The sequence below is a fragment of the Odocoileus virginianus genome, chromosome 27 (genome assembly GCF_023699985.2).
Source record: "Odocoileus virginianus isolate 20LAN1187 ecotype Illinois chromosome 27, Ovbor_1.2, whole genome shotgun sequence".
Lineage (NCBI taxonomy): Eukaryota > Metazoa > Chordata > Mammalia > Artiodactyla > Cervidae > Odocoileus > Odocoileus virginianus.
Window position 1 is genome coordinate 31,425,039 of NC_069700.1, and position 21,880 is coordinate 31,446,918.

Genomic DNA, 21,880 nt, shown 5'->3' on the forward strand with positions numbered 1-21,880 from the left:
CTTCCATGTATTCTTTCCATCTCTTCTTGATCTCTTCAGTATCTACTAAATCTTTACCATTTCTGTCCTTTATTGTGCCCATCTTTGGGGGAAATGTTCCCAATTGCCTTACTGTTTCTTGTTCTCATTTTAAAATTAGTATATGTAAAGAAAGAAATAGCACAAAAGATAAGGTAGTAGGATTCTAATAGGCAAAGTTTTATTGATGTTCAGGCTAATAAGTACAGAAGTTAAGTCTGCTTGTCAATTCCTGAGGTATACTGACAATTGATGCTGAATTTCTTGGAGAATTCAGACTGTTAATTTCTTCATTTAAATTGTCAACCTCTTTTCATAAAGGGTCGTGTACAGGATGAGTACTCTGGGCAACAAATCACAGATAGAGAAGCTGTGAATTTGTCCTGCAGGCCCGAGAGCTCACATTGTGCTTCAGAAGGGGAAGGAGACAAGCCACATTCAGTCTGGACAGAATAGAAGTACAAATAAACTTCTTTCTTCCTTTTTCTCGGTTGCATGCATTAACTAAAGTAATCATAAGCCACCTATTTAATAAGTCATTCTAGAATCCTTGTCATAAATGGTGTGAAACTTATCTGAATATTTCCCATTATAATCTTTTCCTCTGTACTTTAAAAATCTGGAAAACAGTTGTCCTTCTCTTGTTTTATAGTCTCCACAATTTCTTGAAGATTACCAATCGTGTCTCTGAGATTACATCTGCAATTTCTTTCAGCAGGCTTGTTGTGTAGCTCATCTGAGCAGGAGACTTGAAATCATTTAAATTGACTGGATACTCTCTTTCTTTCATTTCACTATTTGGGACTTCAATTTTCTCTTTATTATGTTTGTTCTGCCATTTCTAATTTGAAGACCCGTCTTCTTGCCAATGAAGATAGAAGCAAACTGGCTGCTTAGCAGCTCAGCCCATTCTCTTTTAATGTCCCCTGTATTCTGTCTACTTACACATCTCCCTGCCACCTTACATTGGTCGATGTGCATCTGAAAGCAAATGGCAGAAATAGAGTCCCACTCTTTTCCTCTCTCTCTGTTCAGGTTGCCTCATACTGTGATTTTCTCATCTCATTTGGTATACCCCACCCAACCATCCATCCACTGAGCCAAAAACATGGGAATCTTCCTGGATTCCTTCCTTTCCCTCACCTCCCCCATGGAACCAATCAGCTGTCAATACCAGCTCCTATTTATCTCACAGATCCTTCCTGTCTTACCCATATCCACTGCCATCACCGTAGCTGCACCTTTTTGTTCTCTTCTCTATCTGGCTCTTCCTTCCCCACCTGCAACCACCTTCCACACCATTACCACGAGTCTGATGTGGTCCTGCCCCTTCCTCAGAGGATTCATGGCTACTATTTGCCTTCAGGAGAAAGTTCAGAGAAAGGCATAAGAACCTGTGGCTCCCTTCTGTCTGTACAGCCTGTCTCCTGCCTCTCCTCCCACCCCGACACAGACTGTCTCAGCCTACCCAGCTATTTGCAGTTTTGTATGTCACCCTCTTTTTTCCTTCAGTTCCTGCTCTTCTCATTGCATGTCTGTCTCTCTGTTTCCTCGTCACTTCTTACCTGGCTCTGTGACCCCTTTAAGACTTCTCCCCTTTGGGAGTGCTTCCCTAACCCTCTGTCATCTCCTGGGCTGATTCAGACATCCCTCGTCAGTGTATTCTGTGTGTAATTCGTCCCAGGGCATTTGGCCTGTTTGTACTATAATTGTTTACTTACTGCTTTCTCCCAGTCTCATCTGATATATAAAGCCTGTGGCAACTCAGAAAAAGTGTTCTTTGACAAATTGAATGTGCAGATGAGGTAGTCCATCAGTAAATAAGGAGGATTATAGCAGATATAGTGGGAGATCTAGAATTTTAGATCCAGCAGGGGCTTCTTGAAGTTGTTGCCAAGGTGACAACTCAGAGAGAGACAAACAGGCTTATTGTGTGGCAAGGCTACCTTGGCTTCTGGCTCTACTCAAAGAATCACAGATGTTGAATCTAGCTCCAGAAAAAGGTGTCACTGGAGCTTGAGAGAGACATGAGAGAACAGTCCCATTTGGTTTTTTTTAAAAGTGAAATGAAAATGGTTCTCCCAAACAATTTTTCTTTTCCTGACTCAGAGGGGGATGGTGAACATGAGCATAACCAAAGGCAGAATTGTGTATCTCAGCACTGTGTGAAGCCTCCATCGTCCTTAAGCCCAGCTATTGCTTTTGCAATGAGAAAATCCATGCATTTGAAGCCCCAGGTAACTGGCTGAACACTCACAAAGGCACGTCTCTAGGAAACTAACATTATGTTGTCAGGAACTGCATTTGCCTCTTCTGTGACATGATCAAGAAGAGGAAAAGGGTTTCTCCACTGCCAATGCCTGTGGGCAATGATGGATATCTTGGCAGGCCATGGTTAGCAGCAGCTGATATGTCCAGATAGCTGCTTATTGACAGATGACAGGTTGATCAGTCAGTGACCTTTGACCCCCAGCTTCTGCTGCCGGTGATGACTGGGTTCCTCTCCTAGTCGCTGTGTCCACAGAAGCCCAGTGATGCTGAATCAGCACCTAAAGGGAGAGCATTCCAGAGGTGGGTGACCAACATATTCTCCAGCCAAGAGGGAGGAGGTCTGGCAGTCCTGGAACCTCTTCCTGTGGGGGTCCAATCACATGGTACACTAACTTTAAAATTTAAGGTTTCTTTGTCAGTGGTGAACACAGAAGCAAAGGTCTCAAACATGAATTATCTTGATCATTGCATTCTGTATTCCTAAGAAAGGACAGACTTATTGCATGGATAAGATTTCTCTTGCTCGTGTGTTTCCATCCATATGTACCATTTCTTCCTTTCCTGAGGGTTTCCCCTGTAGCTGGGTAGACAAGCTTCTTTCTTGGCAGACCATGACCAGAGCTAACCACCATCTGTGAGACCCTAGTCCTGCTAGTGCGTCTGCTATAGTAAGTACTCTTGTGGTTCCTGAAAAGGCAAACGTGGAAACTTGATCTCTGATCATCTCTTCCTCTCTCCATTTTCTTTCATTCACTCAGCAAACATTTATTGAGCCTTGTACTATGGGCCAGGCACTGTTTAAGCCCTGGGGATACAACACTGAATACAGAAAACAAACATCAGTGCTCTCGCAGATCTGACATTCTTGTTGAGGGGAGGCAGGCAGTGGTGGATAACCAGTAAACAGCCAGATTTGTAATGTGTCAGATATTTCAGAGATGGAACCATCAGGAGGGAGGACTCGGATGTGGAGATAGTGCAGTTTTAGATTGCATGGTCAGGGGAGGCCTCACTTTGCAGAACCTGAAGGATGGGAAGGGCAAACCACTTGGGGACCTGGGGGATGAGCCTCACAGGCAGAATGCGAAGGCCCTGCGGCGAGCATGCGAGCACAGAACAGGCGAGGCAGGTGGCAGGAGTGGCAAAGAGGCCAGGGAGACTGGAGTAGGGTGATGGAGGGAGAGCGAGAGGCGAGGGGAGGAAGGGGGCTTCAGGGGGGACAGCCCTGAGATGTCTTGTCACTGTTTCTGTTAATATATTCAGTCACCAGCTCCCAGAACCATTCCGCCCACCGCCATAAACCCATCCCAGTGTCTTGTTAGCACTGTTGGAGGAGAGTTTTCTTCACTGAGGAGGGGAGGGAAGAGCTGGGGAGCCCTTGTGCCTTTAGAAGCTACCTTCCTTGTTCCTGACCGGGAACCAGCTCCCAGGAAAGAAACAGGCAGCCAGCACGCTTTGAGTTTATATGAAACTTTCTCCCCATCCTTGGCGTTTATTTCTCATCCCCAAGAGCCAGAGCAGGCAGTTTAACTTGGAAATAAAGGCATTTGTCTTTGTTGTTGCTAGGTTTACAGGCATGATGAAAGTTATTCATTTTGAGAAGAAATGAGAGAAATTGCTTGGAATGTGCCTTAAAAGTGGGTAACTGAGTAGTAATTGTATCATTTTCATGCCATTTAAAAAACATTAAAATTTAAATAACAGGAAATCTTCAGAGGCCTGACCGCATAAAAAGACTAAGGTAGAGTCATAGTAACTAACCAAATCTACCTGATGTCTTATAGTCCCTCTGTTGCCTAAGGTTAAAAATTACTATCTTTCTGCTTGCTAATCATGATGTCCTTTTAAGTGTTTTGAGGTTAGTATGAGAAATCACATATGCTGCACATTAAGCATGCCTGTCGCCCAATCTTTTTCAGCTAATAAACGACAGCACTTTGTTTGAAACCCTAATTATAAGATAGTCAATTAAATTAACAATTCTTACATTAGCTTGAAAATGATGGTTTTGTAATTGATATGAGCAATACTGTAAGTAAAATACCCATAATGCTTTAACTAACCTAATTGTGAGTAAGTAGGCTGTTGAAAGATTGAAACAGCACAGATAGATGAAGCTAAATAAACCCACAGCCTTCCTGGGTGTTATGAGGATTTAGGAGTTAATGACACAAAAATATTTTGAGTTGCTCAGTTGGAAAATGTTATATGAATATAGTATGTTAGAGCAAAATGAATCTTGCCCAAAGTATGTTCTTGGTGGATATTCATAATCTCTTTAGTTTGAGGGGATGAGTCTTTTACTTTGCAATGGGGAAAAAAAACAAAAACAAAAACAATTCTGCCACTTAAAAAGTTAATCTGCCACAGAACTTCTGAACCACAAATTAGTTTATGCCTTGCAGTTATTAAGCATGGATAAAACAAAGCAATAGCAAGTTGATCTTTGAAAAAAATACCTAGACATGCCACTGTGGTCCTTATTCATCCCAGCATATTTTTCCTTCCTTTTGAGCTTTTAAGTCGATGCCCAGTTCAACTGGCCTTTCACTGTTGTGTGACTGCAGTCATTCCAGGTTATCTATCCAGGCTATAAATTAGAAATCCAATTTTTTACTGCAAGTTTTTCCTTCTTACCGCTGCTGACCACCCCACCAAACTATTGCTTATCCACTTCCCTCCCACAGCACAGGCACAGAAAAAAAGAACCACAAACCATACCATTTTTGTCCCATTCGGTAGCTCCAAATAAGGTCCAATAAGGGTGAAGAGAGAAATTGAACCAATGACTCAAGTGATGCTTTATAGTTATGTGAGTATTTTCTACATGTGTGCTGCCCTCAAGTTCTCATAGTACCACAGATAATCTCAAGTTGAAGATAGTGATTGTAGTATTGAGATGAACTTGGGTCTTTGCAGCAATTTCCAAGTGCCTGGTACAATACTCCATGCTGTGAGTACTCAATAAACACTCATTGACTGAGCTGGCAACATAGTATGTTAGTGCAACTAAAGGGAGTTCTATCTATCAACTAAATTGAACATCATATTTGCTCAGTGTGTCTGTTCTAAGTGTATGTGAGGAAACTGCTAAAGATCTGGCATCTCCCGCAAATGACTAAGATGAAGCTCTGGCGTTAGGCGCTGACATGAGCACAGGTAAGGACGGCTGCCTCGCATTTCACGCTGCTTCCATTTCGTTCTGTCTGAGTGCTTTGCAGGCAAGCATACTTTTATTTACATTAGGAAAACCTTTGTGACCTAGAGAGCTAAAAATTTCCTTTTTATAGTCTAAAGAATACAACAAACATCTGAAAATATGACTCCTCTGGCTTGGATTAAGATTGCCTATAATTCTAGTCAAAATTGGAAAGATATTTTACAAAATTTGCTTCATATCAGTCATGCTGAGTGTCATCTGTCACAGCCCTGAACCAAAGAATTCTTACTTGTCTTGCTGATCCATGATTTATTTACCAAGCGTTGTTTCTCTCACAGCCTATCTGCATTGCACTAAAGTCTTCTGTTATCACCCTCAGACCTCAGAACTCTGGTTCCCAGAACAATTGTTGAATAAAAAATTTTATCTGTGGTTCCCAGTAGATGCTAGAGTCTGAACCGTGTGAGCACTAAGGGGACCGGAAATGCTGGAGCCTGGAAACGATAGCAGAGTTCGGGGGAACAGTACATGTGTCTCAGCTAGATTCATCCCAGAGGCATTTCAAGACCAGAAAATATTACTATGGCAACTGAGTTGCTTGTTAAAAATACAGGAAGGGAACTAGAATTCAGATATTCTTTGGAAAAATAGGAAAGGCTAAATTCCGCCCCCCCCCCCCCCCGCCAAAAAAAGTGTGTGTGTATGTTTGTTTGTGTTTGATTTACCTCACATGTCAACCATTTATCTCCCTTGAGCGATTAGAGAACTTGACAACTAGTCATCATAAAATATAGCTGAATACATGAAAAGAAAAATCCTTTCAGTTTTCAAACATTAACTCATCAAGAAGACATTTTTACAGAGGATATCAACCTCATTGGACCCAGTATTTCATGTGCAAATATATGTTTAGTAATTATCCAGAATTGTTATTTGAGACCCCTCTCAAACAAATATTTTACCAATAGTGCTTTAAACGATCATTTTAATAACTGGAACCATTCACCTTGGAAGATCAAATGAAGGGAAAGCATCAACCTACTCCTGTGGTTTGAGTCTGGCGATGTTTTAAAGGCTGCTTCCCACAGGATTGGCCATGCTGGGTCATAGAAATGTAGCTGTTCTCATGAAGGCTAGCAGAAGTACAGGGCTTTCAGCAAACTGACTAAGATTTCTACAAATTTAATACATCAAACTGCACAAATCTATCTTTTGAGTATTAAGTAAATGAAGCTGTTTTGAAATCTGATGAAGGATCACCTTCATTTAAGAAATTACTCCTTGAATTAATACAACACAGTAATCTATCTTTTAAAACCTCCAGTCCTCAGGTACTCTCAAATCAGATTTCCCAACCACCACCAGGAGCCCAAATTTGTCACCTTGTGAAGATGCTTTGGGTGACCTAGGTAGCACCTGGTGTCTCTCTGTCTCCCTCTCTCTCTCAACTTTGCACTTTGTAACCTGGTAACCACAGATGCACTGGACCATAACATCCTTGCATCTCTGGTTAAGAACAAGCAGAAGCACAGAGATCAAGAACAACTGTTCCACCTCCCCATCTTCTCCATCCATCTACGTCCATTGTGCATCCTTCTCTTAGGAAGAGTGATTATGATGACAGGCTGTTTGGTGCCCTTACAGGACTACTTTCAGCAACTTGCCTGGACACTCGGGGGGCTTAGGTGGGGCTGAGAAATCTTTTTTTTTTTTCTGCTGCTTTACTTCTTTCAACAATGTATCAGATTCAGTATAAGGGCTATTGGTTACATAGATAAATGCAGAGTGTGCTTTTCCTTCTGCCTGGATCTTCTTTCCTGTGCCCTTAAGAGCAAGTGGTAAGGATCCTCTTTCTTCCTTTTATCTTATATGTCTGAAACTATGTCCCTCAATGATTATGACATTACCAGCCTTGCCACATTATCCTTTTACTGTAACCAAATACCAGTCAAGACTGTTTCGATTTTCCATACAATTTAATGGTCCTTTTTAGTTGTTGTGTTTTTCAGTAGCTCTGGAGGTTTAGCTGCTTCACTGTCTCCATTAAAATGGGAAGAGACTGCAGTATAACTTGAGATCCTTTTCTTTTCTCCACCTTGAACATGGCAATTACAGTTTTTTTCACAATCCTACAGAGCCTCTTATGGCCTTAAAAAGAAAGTGAGAGAAGGCATTGTATCTTCTGGTTCAACCCACCCTCATTTCCTAAGGTAAATTATAGAAATTTTTTCATTAAATGTTGTGGCTCAGACTTGACAACATTTATTTTTATTCCTAGCCCTCATGTGCTCCAAAGAAGCTTGCATTTGGCTTCAAATAACAAAGAAACTGATGAAGAAAGACTATTTATGGCTGTACCATGCTGCTTGTGGGATCTTAGTTCCTCGACCAAGGGTTGAACCAGGGCCCTTAGCCGTGGAAGTGTGGAGTACTGACCACTGGACCACCAGGGAATTCTGAAGAAAGACTTTTTTTTAAATGTTTGCTTTTAAAAAAATTATTTGGTTTTGTTTTGCTTTTGTTTATCTGTTTGGTTCTCACATAAAAAGTATATGGGTGAGTGGCTACTAGTATTGGTTCTGCAGTTCAGTGAGCTTTTTGGTTATCTTGGTCTTTTCCCCTTGTATTTTTGCTTCAGAGAAACAAGACAGCTGCTGCAGCTTTAACTACCACCTCTGCGTTTAGGCAGGAAGGAGAAGAACAAAGGGAAACACAAACTTTTAAGTGTGGAGAACCCTGCCAGTCACGTCTGTCTCTTTTTATTAGGAAAAGCCAAAGCTTTATTTGAAGCCCCACCTAGCCAACTTCCGCTTAGTTATTAGGTGGAGCTGTCATGCTGTCAGCCCTAGCACGGCTGGCAAATAAGTTGAGGGTCATGGCAAGGAGTTGGCTCATCTAGTCAACAGCTCTGCCGCAGACCCTGCCTCCTGCTTGACTTTTCACATCTGCTTTGGGATTTTTATAAATCTCCATATTTCATATGCTCCATTTATTTTTAAAAAGCTTTATTGAAATATTCACATACTGTATAATTTGCCCATTTAAAGTATATAATTCAGTATTTTTTTCTATTTACTTTTTTAAATGCCCACAGCTTCTGGATGTATCTAAAACAGTAAATATGATAATTTTACTTTATGGTATTCTCAGTTTTAGAAATGTTCTGTAAATAAAAAGCCTATATCTGCTTACTGGGTAATTCTGATCCAAAATGAGAAGCATTACTGCTTATCTATATTTGATTTCTTATTCATGAAATTTACCTCTTGGAAAAAACTAAGTTTCTGTTACAAACTATTACCAGCATTTAATTTACTGCAATTGGTCTTCGTGTTTTACCAGCACAGTGAAAGTGGATGTACCTAATAAAATTTGGGAGGCAAGCAAGATCCTAAGTGCCCTCAAAAGGAGAATACATTTTATTTGGTGTGGTTTTACTCTAGCTAAGTGTCATTTCTGATTTTTTTTTAAAGTTGGCGGTCTGTATGGAATCTGTTAACCAGACATATTTGATTAACCAAAATACCTGTTTACCTATACCTCAGGTTAGAGAGACTTGACTTTTTCTCTGTACATATAAAATTCTAATACCGGAACTTCACTGCATATCCGTGTTATTTTGTAATGGTGGGTTAATTATGTCAAAAGTCCCGCTAGAGATAACATTTTCAGTTTTTAACATCTGGAGTTTAAACACTCATGCCCATCAGCCCTAAAGTGAAAAGATACATTAAAAGACCTCTGACTTTCCAAGGGAATATTGGACAATAACTGTCTTATCACATCCAGTCTTCTCCTAAATTCTTGGAATGTGGTGTTTGTAAGATTACAGTGAATATTTCTGGTTTTTGGAACTTTTGAAATGAAAAGTACAATAAGTAGAGAGTGGTTGTAGCAATACCACAATTCTGTCTTGGGAGAAAAAATTAAAATACCCTCTCCTTTCCCTACCATGGTTTCTTGTGCCTTCCCCGTCCCTGTTTTACTCCTCCCCCAAATGGTGGTCTTGGTCAGAACCTTTAGTCCTTTTCCAGGGGAGACATTGATCAGTTGTGTGAGTTTGCAGGAGTGAGAGGGGCCACAGTTCAGTGGAAGCACTGCTGTGTCTCTTGTCTTCCACTGGGCCCTAAGTGGCATGGCCAGGACTAATTCCACTAGTCCTTCTTTCCTCTCTGTTCCTACCTCTCCTCCATCTCTCTCTCCTCTCCTCTCTATCCTCACAGCAAGCAGACACAATCTTTCCTCTCCTTGGGCTTTCTTATTTCTTCTTTTGTCTTTTAGGGTGGACAGGGTAAGGTTACTACCTCCGCCCAGGGGTAAGTTCAGGGCTAGGCAGCAGGGGACCATGATCTGTGCTGTACCCACTCTGTCTCAGTGGTACTAGAAGGTGTACTGAGTTGATCCTTCCTCCATTTGGAAGTGATAAGAAGCAAGTTTTGCGAGTAGAAGAAGGGATAGAACAGACCTCCTAACTTGCTTTAGGTGAAGCTATTTAGGCATAACCAACTTGAGAAAAGGGAGTATGCCACGCCTTATCTTACATCTCTTGCATTAGCGTTTGGGGCCAAAAATTCTACTAACAATACAGAGTCCCTTTGCTTCCTACTTGCTGGGACTTTTCCTTGGTAGGTGCTTACCTCAAGGACCTTGTCAGAAGGGGTAGTTGTGGTCTAAGATAATAGATCTTGTTCCTAAGTCCCTTAGGCATATATCATTTAATTGTCCCCTGATGTCTAATGCAAGCCCTTGTCAACTTTTTTCTCAGTGTCTAACTTTCTGTAGTCACTTCATCTCTGAGGATTAAAGTTGTGTTCCGGCTCTTTGCCACCCCATGGACTATATATAGCCCACCAGGCTTCTCTGTCCATGGAATTCTCCAAGCCAGAATATTGGAGTGGATAGCCATTCCCTTCTCCAGGGGATCTTCCTGAGCCAAGGATCGAAATCAGGTTCGATCTGCATTTCAGGCAGCTTCTTTACCATCTGAGCCACCAGGGAAGCTGAATAATAAAGCGTCTGTAACCAAATGGTTTACTTACTATGAAGTTCGTGATGGTTGTTAGAATACATAAAACATTGTCTATAAAGAGTTGTTTGAGAATTAACAGTAACCCAGTGAATAATATCTTGTTGATAATAGCATTCTTGGTAGAAAGGTAAATTACTTTGTCATGATTGTGTTTGCTGTAGTGGGAGTTTAGCTGTGTATTTTAGTCTCAGAGAAAAAGTAAAGAATTTATGAATATTATTTGGAACTTTTGGGGAAGAACATTGAAATAGAGCCCATCCATTTAAAATTAGAGAGTCCCTTGGACTGCAAGGAGATCAAGCCAGTCAAACCTAAAGGAAATCAGTCCTGGATATCCATTGGAAGGACTGATGCTGAAGTTGAAGCTCCATTACTTTGGCCACCTGATGCAAAGAACTGACTCATTGGAAAAGACCCTGATGCTGGGAAAGATTGAAGTCAGGAGGAGAAGGGGACGACAGAGGATCAGATGGTTGGATGGTATCACCAACTCGATAGACATGAGTCTGAGTAAGCTCCAGAAGTTGGTGGTGAACAGGGAATCCTGGCATGCTGCAGTCCATGGGGTCACAGTCGGACCCAACTGAGTGACTGAACTGAACTGATTTAGAATTATTTTCATTAAATATTCCAAATGAGAAACTGTGTTAAAACACTAAGCATTGTAAGGTTTTTATTGTTCTGTGGTCATAGACTGCCCTGGTCAGGTATCTTGTAAGATGCTTTTTATAATCACAGTAGACAGCACTGGAGAGATGGCAAGGGGATAGAACCTTACAAATCCATTTTCTCCTGGTGACTGGTAAACACCAGTCTGTCTAATTGGTATGGGTTAGTCTGTGGTGTCATCTTCCTGAGATATTAGTGTTTTACTGCTGTCATATTAACTGCCTTATTGTTGACCATATAACTTTTGTGTGTTACTTACTGACTTTAATGCTCAAAATCCTCCAAGCCAGGCTTCAACAGTACATGAACCATAAACTTCCAGATGTTCAAGCTGGATTTAGAAAAGGCAGAGGAACCAGAGATCAAATTGCCAGCATCCATTGGGTCATCGAGAAAGTATGAGAGTTCCAGAAAAACATCTACTTATGCTTTATTGACTATGCCAAAGCCTTTGACTGTGTGGATCACAGTAAACTGTGGAAAATTCTGAAAGAGATGGGAATACCAGACCACCTGACCGCCTTCTGAGAAATCTATATGCAGATCAAGAAGCAACAGTTAGAACTGGACATGGAACAACAAACTGGTTCCACATCAGGAAAGGAGTACATCAAGGCTGTATATTGTCACTGTGCTTATTTAACTTATATACAGAGTACATCATGTGAAATCCTAGGCTGGATGAAGCACAAGCTGGAATCAAGATTGCCAGGAGAAATATCAATAACCCTCAGATATGCAGATGACACCACCCTTATGGTAGAAAGTGAAGAGGAACTAAAGAGCTCTTGATGAAAGTGAAAGAGAAGAGTAAAAGAGTTGGCTTAAAACTCAACATTCAGAAAACTAAGATCATGGAATCTGGTCCCATCACTTCATGGCAATTAGATGGGGGAACAATGGAAAGAGTTAGAGACTTTATTTTCTTGGGCTCCAGAATCACTGCAGATGGTGACTGCAGCCATGAAATTAAGACACTTGCCCCTTGGAAGAAAAGTCCTAACCAACCTAGATAGCCTATTAAAGAGCAGAGACATTACTTTGCCAACAAAGGTCCGTCTAGTCAAAGCTGTGGTTTTCCCAGTAGTCACATATGTGTGTGAGAGTTGGGCTATAAAGAAAGCTGAGTGCTGAAGAATTGATGCTTTTGAACTGTGGTGTTGGAGAAGACTCTTGACAGTCCCTTGGACTGCAAGGAGATCCGACCAGTCCATCCTAAAGGAAATCAGTCCTGAATATCATTGGAAGGACTGATGCTGAAGCTGAAACTCCCAATACTTTGGCCACCTGATGTGAAGAACCAACTCATTGGAAAAGACCCTGATACTGGAAAAGATTGAAGGCGGGAGGAGAAGGGGACAATAGAAGATGAGATGGTTGGATGGCATCACTGACTCAATGGATATGAGTTTGAGTAAGCTCCAAGAGTTGGTGATGGACAGGGAGGCCTGGCGTGCTGCAGTCTATGGGGTTGCAAAGAGTCGGACACGACTGAGCGCCTGAACTGAACTGAACTGTTGACTTTCCACATCTCTAACTTCTTCACCCTACTCTGCTGCCTGCATGCTGCTTCATAGAGATGTGGAGGGTCATGGTCAAGTGTGGTTCTTGCTCGTATCTTCAGTTTGAGAATGTAGCGCCTAGGCCCTTCATCAGTTCAGGGAACAGAGAGATTTGGGAATGGTTTTCAGGTTTTCATTTTTAATTGGAATCTCCCTCCTCCCCTCCCTCTCTCCCTTTCTCCTTCCTTTATTCCCTCCTTTCCTTCTTTTCTTTCTTTACTCTTAGCAGAAATACCAGAAATTTGGGGTGAACAACAAGCCAAGAATTGTCTGTACAGTTGTCACAGTAATAGTGGTGGGATTAGGACTAAGCAGAATCTAACAGCTCTGTGTAGAATTGGCTACATGAAAATCTACTGAAAACTTTCAACAGAAGAAAGGGATTTTAGATGTTTCTGGACTAAGCTCAGTCTTAAGCTATACCTTTATTTCTTGATTTGGTGCCATAGCTCTTTATTGCTCCATATGAAGAGCTTTAGTTTTCTATTCCTGGTACTAGCAAACTTCTTTTCATAAAGCACCAGATAGTAATTTTAGACTTTGTATACTATAGTCTCTGTCACAGCCTCTCCACTCTGGTGAGAGGGCATGCAGTGTTCCAATAAAACTTTATTTACAAAAAGAGGCAGCCACAGGCCATAGTTTACCAGTGCTTTTATCTGTTCAGCTCCTTTTCTCGCTAACAGCTCTAGTCCATACAGGTAAAAGTGAAGAATTAGGGAAACCGTTTGCCCTTCATGGTTTCAAAAAGTGTGAATAATAATAGTCATTAATATAAGACTGTTATTTAAAGATATGCGCATTAATATCAGTGTTTAGTTTGGGGTCATGGTATACACCATGATCCAATGATTTTCCCTACTGTGTTTTATGGGGGCTGAGCCTTGGTGACTGCAGGAGGAAGTCTAGCAGATGAGGCCCCACCGCTGACCTTGGTAGAGTGGTTCTGCTTTTACCTGTTATGAATATTGCGGTTCTTCTTAGACATTGTTTGTAAAAGGGGTTCTGCTACTAAAGCATGTTTTTAAAAATAGTGGTTTACATTTTAGTAGACACCTTTTTATTATGGATACTTTATAAGAAGTTCTGAAGCATTTATCATTGTGTTACTTTGTAATTAAAAGAAAAGGAGTAAGGAAACAAGGAACCACAGATCATCCAAATTAGACTCTGTCTCCCTCTCTTCGCCTACCCTCACACCTCATTTAACAGATTATGAATCCGAGAAGATAAGGTTTCAAGGTAGACGCCGAGTTTGGACTCTGGTGCTGCCTACCGTGCTGCTGCTACATTTTGCCTCGGAAGGTCCTTGCGTCCATCAGAGGCTGAAAGGGCTAGTGGAGCCCTTTGTGGCCCAAAGAGGCTGAGGGATAGCTTGATGCAGAATGTCGCAGAAGCTACCCTTTCCTTCCTCCTTACTCATATTCCTTCTCTCTTTGACCTGACAGGATCCCCCAGCTGGATGCCCTAAACTATTAGGGTTTGAACTGTGCTTACAGCTAGAACAGTTCCAGCGCTAGCTCCTTCAAAGTTACCCCCAGGGATGTCTCCCAGCCCCTGACCCTTAAACATTGTCTGAAGAGTGTTAGTGGTAACAGTTTCCTGTGTGACTGGGACAGGCTGCCTCAGCCAGGTCCCTTCTGCCCTCGGCATGAACCGCAGTGTTGACTCCTGGGGGATTCAGCCCCAGAGTAGGAGGGTCCTGAGAAGCCTGTGGTCTCACCACCCTGGGCACGATTCCTTCCTTCCTTCCCTGGTTTGTGAGGTTCTTAATCTTTTCTGCCTGTGTCTTTCTGAATGTGTCAGGGCAAGGAGGCAGAGTGGAGTGTTGTGTGTGTGCGCAGGTGTGTATACGCATGCTCGTATGGCTGCGTTGGTGCCTGCGTGGTACCGGACCTGTGTTCTCAGGGTGCCTGGTGTACCCTGTCAGCCAAACAGAAAGAAGGTAACAAGGGGTCCAGTAGATAGGGCTTTGGGGCCCAGGGGAGGTACATGTTTGTTTTTCTTAATAAGGAAGGATAAGCCAGATGAACAAAAGAAACAGTTTAATTCACCGAGTATAGTATTCTAATGAAGCCTCATGCTGTGCTTGAGTCCAGGTGACAAGTCTAGCTGCAGAGGGCCTTAGACAGATGCAAGTGATTTATTCGTCTCTGCCTCCTCCGCTCAGATTCTCTCCTCTCAGCCGTCCAGTATCCATCACCGATTTCTGTACAGGAGTTTACCCTGGTAGCTCGCCTGGAATACGTTTTGAAGGATTAGCGTACATGGCATGGAGGCTGGCCCCTGTACCCAGCGTACTCTGGTGAATATTCATGTCAGCACCTGGAGGGTTATTTCTAAAAAGGCAGCTCATGCAGAATACATTCCAAAGAGGGAGTGTTTTTCTCTTGTCTGATGATCCTTCAACCAAACAAACGTGGGAGGGAGGGGGAAGCCACACTGCAGATCCGGTGAGTGTTTATGAGACAGAAGCTGCACCCTCACATCCCTTCCCATCGGAGCCTTCACCCGGCCCCCCCACTCGGGGGAAACAGCAGAGGTGATTCCAGACAAGAAAATGACAACTGCCCATTTAGCCTTTGGTCCCGACACCCACACTAGTTTAATATAATTATGGCTGTATAGCAGTTAGAAAAGTTAGAGTTATTAACGTTCAGTTGAAAGCATTTGAATTAAAACTTATGATCTCAGCTTTGAAGACCTGGATCAAGAAAACTGTACTGAGTGGCCAGTGATCAAAAGAATTCCATTGAAAAACATAATTATCCATTTTTCCCCTCTAGCCATTATGAAAGATTACATAAAATCTCACCTTTCTTCTTGCTTTTTGCCGTTCTTCAAAAGATTTATCACACAGTTACTTATTAAACTAATTGTTTATCTTTTGTTTGTAAGTACTTACCATTGTTAGGATTCTCACTCTTACATATTTGTGAAGATGTCATTATTCTCATTAATGTTGTCTTTATTTTAATGGTATGTCATGTACCCCAAAGAGGATTATGATTTGTGAGATACCTCAAACTTCAAATAGAATAATCTGCTTACTCTAAGTGTTTAAATTTTATAGTACTTGCAACTTATTATAGTTTTATTTTTCTGTTTTAGAAGGTCTTTTTCATGTGAAAGCCTTTGCAGAAGAATTTTGTGATGGAAGTTCATTAGAGATGAGACCTAAATGGAGGAAATTTAGATAGAGTAAATATGAGGTAGAGCATAGGCAAGCCCTTCATTGTGTAGGAGTAAATATGAGAATAAATAGGAAATTTGGGGAAGCAACAGAAGGAAAGCAGCCACTTATCAGAGAGAGGATGTGAAGGTGGAGTGAGCCAGGGCCTGTGCAAGTGCTTCTGCAGAAGGATTGGACACACAACTGTTTTAAAATCGTTTTCAGCAAGAGCTCAGGACTTTGTAGATTGTGCCCTGTGGGAAAGAGAAGAGGACTCAAAGCTGGGGCAAAGATTGAAACCCAGATCTGATTTGGGTGAAAAGGTCAGGCTGATAAGAAAGAGGGCCAGCGTGGGAAGACAGTGCTGGCAGTGTTCAGAGTGCCCAGAGAAGAGATTTGGTGAGAACAAATGTAGAGAAATTACATGACTGGATGGGAAGAGTTCTGCCTTGTAGTTCACCCCTACTGGAATATTCTCTTGCCTGTAATATTCAGAGTTGAGCCTTCCCACCTTGTTTTGCCCTTCCATTCTCTCCCTTTATCACCAGGTTGAGAGAATACAAAGATCTGCCTGTAGCTAAACGGTGAGTTTGCCACAGACAGGAATTCTTATGAACACCTGACCCAAGGGACTGAAAAGGAGCTGCGGAGCTTATTAAATTTCTCTTTGGCTCTGCTTCTTGGTGCTTCGTAGGCTGTGCGCATGTGGGCACATACTAACATGTGGTCAGAGGAGGGGCAGGAGAGAGAGCTTGAAAGATGAAATCATAGTCAGAGTTGATACATTTCATAAATGACCTCTCAACTGAGACTCTCCAAAATGGTGTGGGGGTGGAGGACTGGCTGGGGTATGCGCAAATTGAAATGTAACTCAGGCTACAGATCCTTGAAAGATGTTGTGCTGGTAACTCATCCTGTGAGAAAAGAGATTTATCTGTAGTTCCCTCTCCTTTCCATCATCCTGTCCTGGTCCCGTGTCCTCCTTCAGTTCAGCTCAGTGAAGCTGACGCTGTGTAAGGCACCATGCTGGGAACTGTGTACCAGGCGTGGTCCTAGCTCTAGAAGCACGGTCAGGGTGGTGGTGGTACGTAGAGCACCTGCAGCTCGGTGACTTTCCTTTCCCACCACACTGGCGCCACTTGATTCCACCGGAGTCAGAAATGTAAGTAAAGATCCAAGAAGGAAAATCCCCTACAACTCAACTGATAGATTAGTGAGCTTGGAGCTCTAATTTAAGATGTCTGTCCCTTCTCACCCTCCTGATAATTTCACAGAAGTGCGGGTAGGGAAAGAAAAGCTCACACAAGTACATACTGCCTTCAGCTGTTAAGGGAAGAAACTGATTCTTGTCTTTTGAAATCCCAACAGCCCCTCATGGTGAGTGGAGCTGAAATGGAGCTGGGCTCCATCCCTAAGGAGCTAAGCCCTGTGGTCAGGACAGGACCTCTCCATTTCTACCTCTCCCACATCCTTTTTGGATCCTGCTGGTGAGCCAGATCGGGCCAATCTCACTGACTGTGTCTACACGTCATAATGAGGATGCTGCTGAGATCAAGGCAGCTGGCCTTGCTGCAGAGAGGGGAATTGATGATGCCAAATTTAAACATAGGGAAAGATCTGTAAAGGCCGCTTATCTGCTTAGCATGTCACTGCTTGAAAAGGTCTGCAACATAATGAGACTTCACCTTTTAAAATATAACAAAACCATTTGAAATGGTTCCCAGTATTTTTGATGCCAGCATCTTGCTTAAGAAAGGGGGCTATACTGAATAGAGTCACCTTGGAAAATAGAAGAAAACAGCTTTTCTTCTCTAGGGCTGTTTGGCCTGGAAAAATTTTCTCATATATCCACATCGAAAGCATACAATGAAAGAATTTTCATCAAATTGGACTGTGTAGGATGAAATCTAAGCCTTGGCTAAAACTTATTAATAAAGAGTTTGCCAAGTGATTGAATAATCTGTAAAAGATTGCTTGGGCAGTATTTAGCCCATGTTAAAAAAAATTAACCAAGTAAGTTAGAAAAATAGATTTGCATTGAAAGCAGGAAATGTGCTGATTATAAATTGTTTTTTTTCCCCAAAATGTGATAATATATGCAAAAACATTTTGAAGCCGTTGAGATCTCTGTGAATGTGAGGTGAGATATGAGCTGTTCACCATTCGTTCCACACTCAGTATTTATTAAATGTTGCAGCTGCAGCCATACTGTTTGGTAGTTTGCTGTTACCTTTTATGTCATCACCTAAAACTTGAAATTAAAAACTTAATCCCTCCAAGGAGTGAAATGATGGTCTAAATTAGCTGTTAACAGTTGGCAGTTTTGCATTGTCTCAAAGTTGTGTCCCATTCAGCTTTCCATCTAGCTGTATCCTGCAGGTGTATTCTGCATTTCAGATCACTTCCCTGGGTTATACTGAAGAGGATACAGCATTTAATGAGCAAAAGGCCTCTCCTTTTATTCCCCCCTTTCTCAGTGAACTAACTTACACGGTGGAGCCCGAGTATATATGTGTCTCCTCACCTTTCCTCACCCCAGAGCTTCAGTGACTAAGCACAGAAGCTGCCATGCCGGACAGCCTAGGGCTTATGTTTACCTTTTCTCACACCAACTGCAAGATAAGATTATAAGCCAGTGTCATTATTTCTTCCTCTCTTAGAGAACTCACCCTCTTAAGACGTATGAGAGATTAACCAGTGTCGGTACGTGCACGCTCTGATGTCCTCTGACTAGGGTATTTCCCAAGTTCCCCTTCCATCTGGCGAGCAGCCTGCATTTTCTTCTTCTTGTGCCCCCTTGGCCCTGCGAGGTTGCAGCCCATGTAGAGGCGGGGACCCATGACGCTTCCTCCCTGGGCGTTTCCGTGTCTGGCTCTGCAGGACAGCCACCTGGTCTGCCCCACGTGCTCTGGTAGGGTGCTGGCCTTTGGCTCCAGGCTCCCGCTGGGAATCTCGTCCTGGCCCTGTGGCCAGCTAGCAGCTCTCCTCAGCATGACCTGGCTCCTCACCTGAGGAAGAGGCTGCACAACTGAACTTTCTGACAGCTGGCAGTAGGAGCCCTCTCATGGGGAAAACCCCAGTTTCTCACCAGGAAAGTTGTTCCTCTGAAGCTGTACTCACTCCTTCTGGCAGCTGTCGCAGGCTCCCTCCTGCCTCTAAGTAGCAGAGCTTAGAACAGAGCCTCTAACATGATGTTTGTCTTTCTGCTCCTCGTTCAGAAGAGTGAGAGAAAGCACTGAATGAAATTGCCTTTTGTGACCAGAACTCCACCACACCTCTCTCCCTCACCTTTGTGTCCATCACATCTTCTCTTCTGCTTCATGATCGAACTCCGGTCTCCTGCATTGCGGGCGATTCTTTACTCTCTGAGCCACCAGGGAAGCCCTTTATGAGTTCCCATCCCCCTCCCTCTATTCTGGCTGGTGGTCAGCCCGCTCGGACCCCAGGTAACTCCTCAGCAGCCTCAAGTGGCAAACACTCATACTGCACTTCACTGCCTTGATCCTGCACTGTCTCTTCCTTGTCACTAACACCCCTGCCTTCTCCCCTCCTGCCCCTTCAGTGCCACTGCTGGAGAGAGTTATAAACCACACTGACTGTTCGTTCCGTCTTTGCAAGGCCGCTCCCTGCAGCGCAGCAGGCCTCATGGAACCTATTCTGAAGCCCGTTCTGCCTTTTCACCCACACAGTCCTCCCTCTCTCGGCTTCAACAGAGGCTCTGCTTTCATGTTTCAGTGGAAAGGTTGCTGTCCAGAGTGAGCCTCCTCACCATCCCGGCTCTTCACCTCGTCATCTCTCTCGTCCCATAGCCATCACGTTGTCATTGTCATCCTCATCATCAGAACGTCTGTTCGTTTCTGCCTTGTGCACTCTGCTAGGAGCTTATCTTAGGCCCTTTTGTTTCCAAGCCACAGAAACCAGATGAAGATGGCTTAAGCCTTAAATGGTGAGTTTATTAGTGATTGGAAAATGTCTCGTGGAACACTAGGGCAGGAACTCCAGTGTACCCCACTGGGGCACTGGGGGCTAAAATCAGATGTTGGTCATCCTACAAGGAGGCCAGACAACCGTTCCTGGGCCATACCGTCTGTCTTGTTTGCTTCTCACTGCAGATGACTTTCTTTACTTCTTTGAGCTTCTGATTAAAGAGGGTCCCTCCAGAATGTCTGCATTTTTATCCTCATTTTAAATGAACAGAACCAATTATGGTAAAATCTTACATAATTGTAATTTTTTTCTCTGAAATCTGATTGGCTCAGCAAGGGTCGTATGCCTTCCTGTAATGCAGCTGTGTGTACAGAGCTCAGGAACCCATTACGTGTACCTTAAGGTAGGGCCAGAATCCGTTCTCAAAGAGGGGAGTTACTGGGACTTGCCTGGCTGTCCATTGTTTAAGACTCTGCACTTCCATTACAAGGGGGACAGGTTCAGTCCTTGGTTGGGGAACTAAGATCCTGTATGCCACATGGCATGGCCAATAAATAAATAAAATTTTTTTTTAAAAAAGGAAGAGTTACTATGTAATGGATAGGTATGCCAAAAAACAAAAAAACAAAAACCCAAACCCTGTTTTGCATAGACTGTCACAAAAAATTACAGAATGTTAGAACTGGAAGAGCCTTTAGAAACTATCAGATGTAGACCTTTCATTTTACAAGGGATGAAACTGAAGTACAAGTTAGGTGACTTGCCTAGTGTCACTTAGTCAATACTCAGTAAATATTTGTTGAATTGTTAATAGAAGACAGTTATTTCTGAAGAACTTAATTTCTAAAGATCTTTAACAAAGAATAGTCTGTACAAATTTTTGAGGTCAGAAGTATCTTTCATTTTGTCTGAGAGATTGGAAATGGATCTGATGATAAATTATTGTTGTATGGCTAATACCATGGCAGTTGATTTTTCCTTAGTTGTCTGTTTTCACCCAGATGGGAAAACTCGGCAAGAACAACTGTCTTGACCCCTGGCCTTCCAGTGGAGTCTCCCACGAATGATGGACAGTTAGAAGGAGGCAAAACAGATACTTGCTGCTGATCCAAAAGACCAATTCAGTGGAGAAGCTGTTGATCTCCACTGTTAAACCTCAGCCATTGTTCACAATCTGGCACAGAGTTAATCCCTTAAGAAAGGGATGAAAAAAGTGCCGCTCAGCACAACATAGTTTGTCATCGCATGCATAATGTAGACTTTCCAATTAGAATGCTATAATTTGGAAACTTTCTTCACAGACTGATGAGAGAGCAATTATTTTAAAGAAGGGAAAACTCAGTCCACTGGGTTTGCCTCAAGTCACTTCTGACTCAAGCCTCAAAGACAAGAGTTTTGAAAACATATTTGCTATTGAATTTCGTATCAAAACACTAGCAAGGAGAGCAATTAGTTGCTGTAAACTGACCCCCAGTAATCAATGGTATGCAGCCAGCCAGAGCATTTATGGAAGATGTAAGCGAAATCACATCTGCTAATCAATTTTTTAAAAAAGCCCAGCACTTCACTGCTTTTCAGGGAAATTCCACAATGAGAATAAGGAAGATGGAGGAGACAACATTTAATATCACCAGGCATTTCATGCTGTGCTCATTAGGTAGAGGGGTTTGTGACCACAGCTTAAACACAAACTCGGTCTGCACCGATAGATCTTGGCCAGCAGCTGCCTTTATGCAGCTCCTTTTGAAAATGGCTTCTGATGTGTGGGTGGGGGCATGCAGATGTCAGGGCTATGTTTAAGGAGCTGCTCTCAATTAGAGTCAGAGGGAGTGTGTCTGTCCTGGGCCAGCTCACCTGGCAGACCTTTTCTTGCAGATTACAAGTCGGAAATACTGCTGTGTTGTTGCAGGTGCAAAGATACAGGAACAGACTTTGCTGGCAGGGAACGAAGTGAAGGGAGTTGGTGGGCTTTACCGTTGTGCCTTATTAGAACTAAAATTTCTCTCCATGGGAAGAAAAAAGGAGATGGAGCCAATTTTTCCTTTAGTGTCCTTAAGCTGTGCTTGCTTTTT

General features: G+C 42.6%; 1 protein-coding gene and 1 long non-coding RNA gene across 4 annotated transcripts in view; one reads left to right on the forward strand and one right to left on the reverse strand.

The window, feature by feature from the left end:
• The window catches only part of BTBD9 (BTB domain containing 9), a 405,610-nt gene that overhangs the window by 306,193 nt on the left and 77,537 nt on the right, over positions 1-21,880 (forward strand). The gene's annotated exons all lie outside the window — the stretch shown is intronic.
• On the reverse strand, positions 14,738-18,876 carry LOC139031540 (uncharacterized). Its single transcript, XR_011484043.1, has 2 exons — positions 18,551-18,876; positions 14,738-14,947 (listed from the first exon to the last, which is right to left on the reverse strand). It is a non-coding gene; the product is annotated as an uncharacterized lncRNA (long non-coding RNA).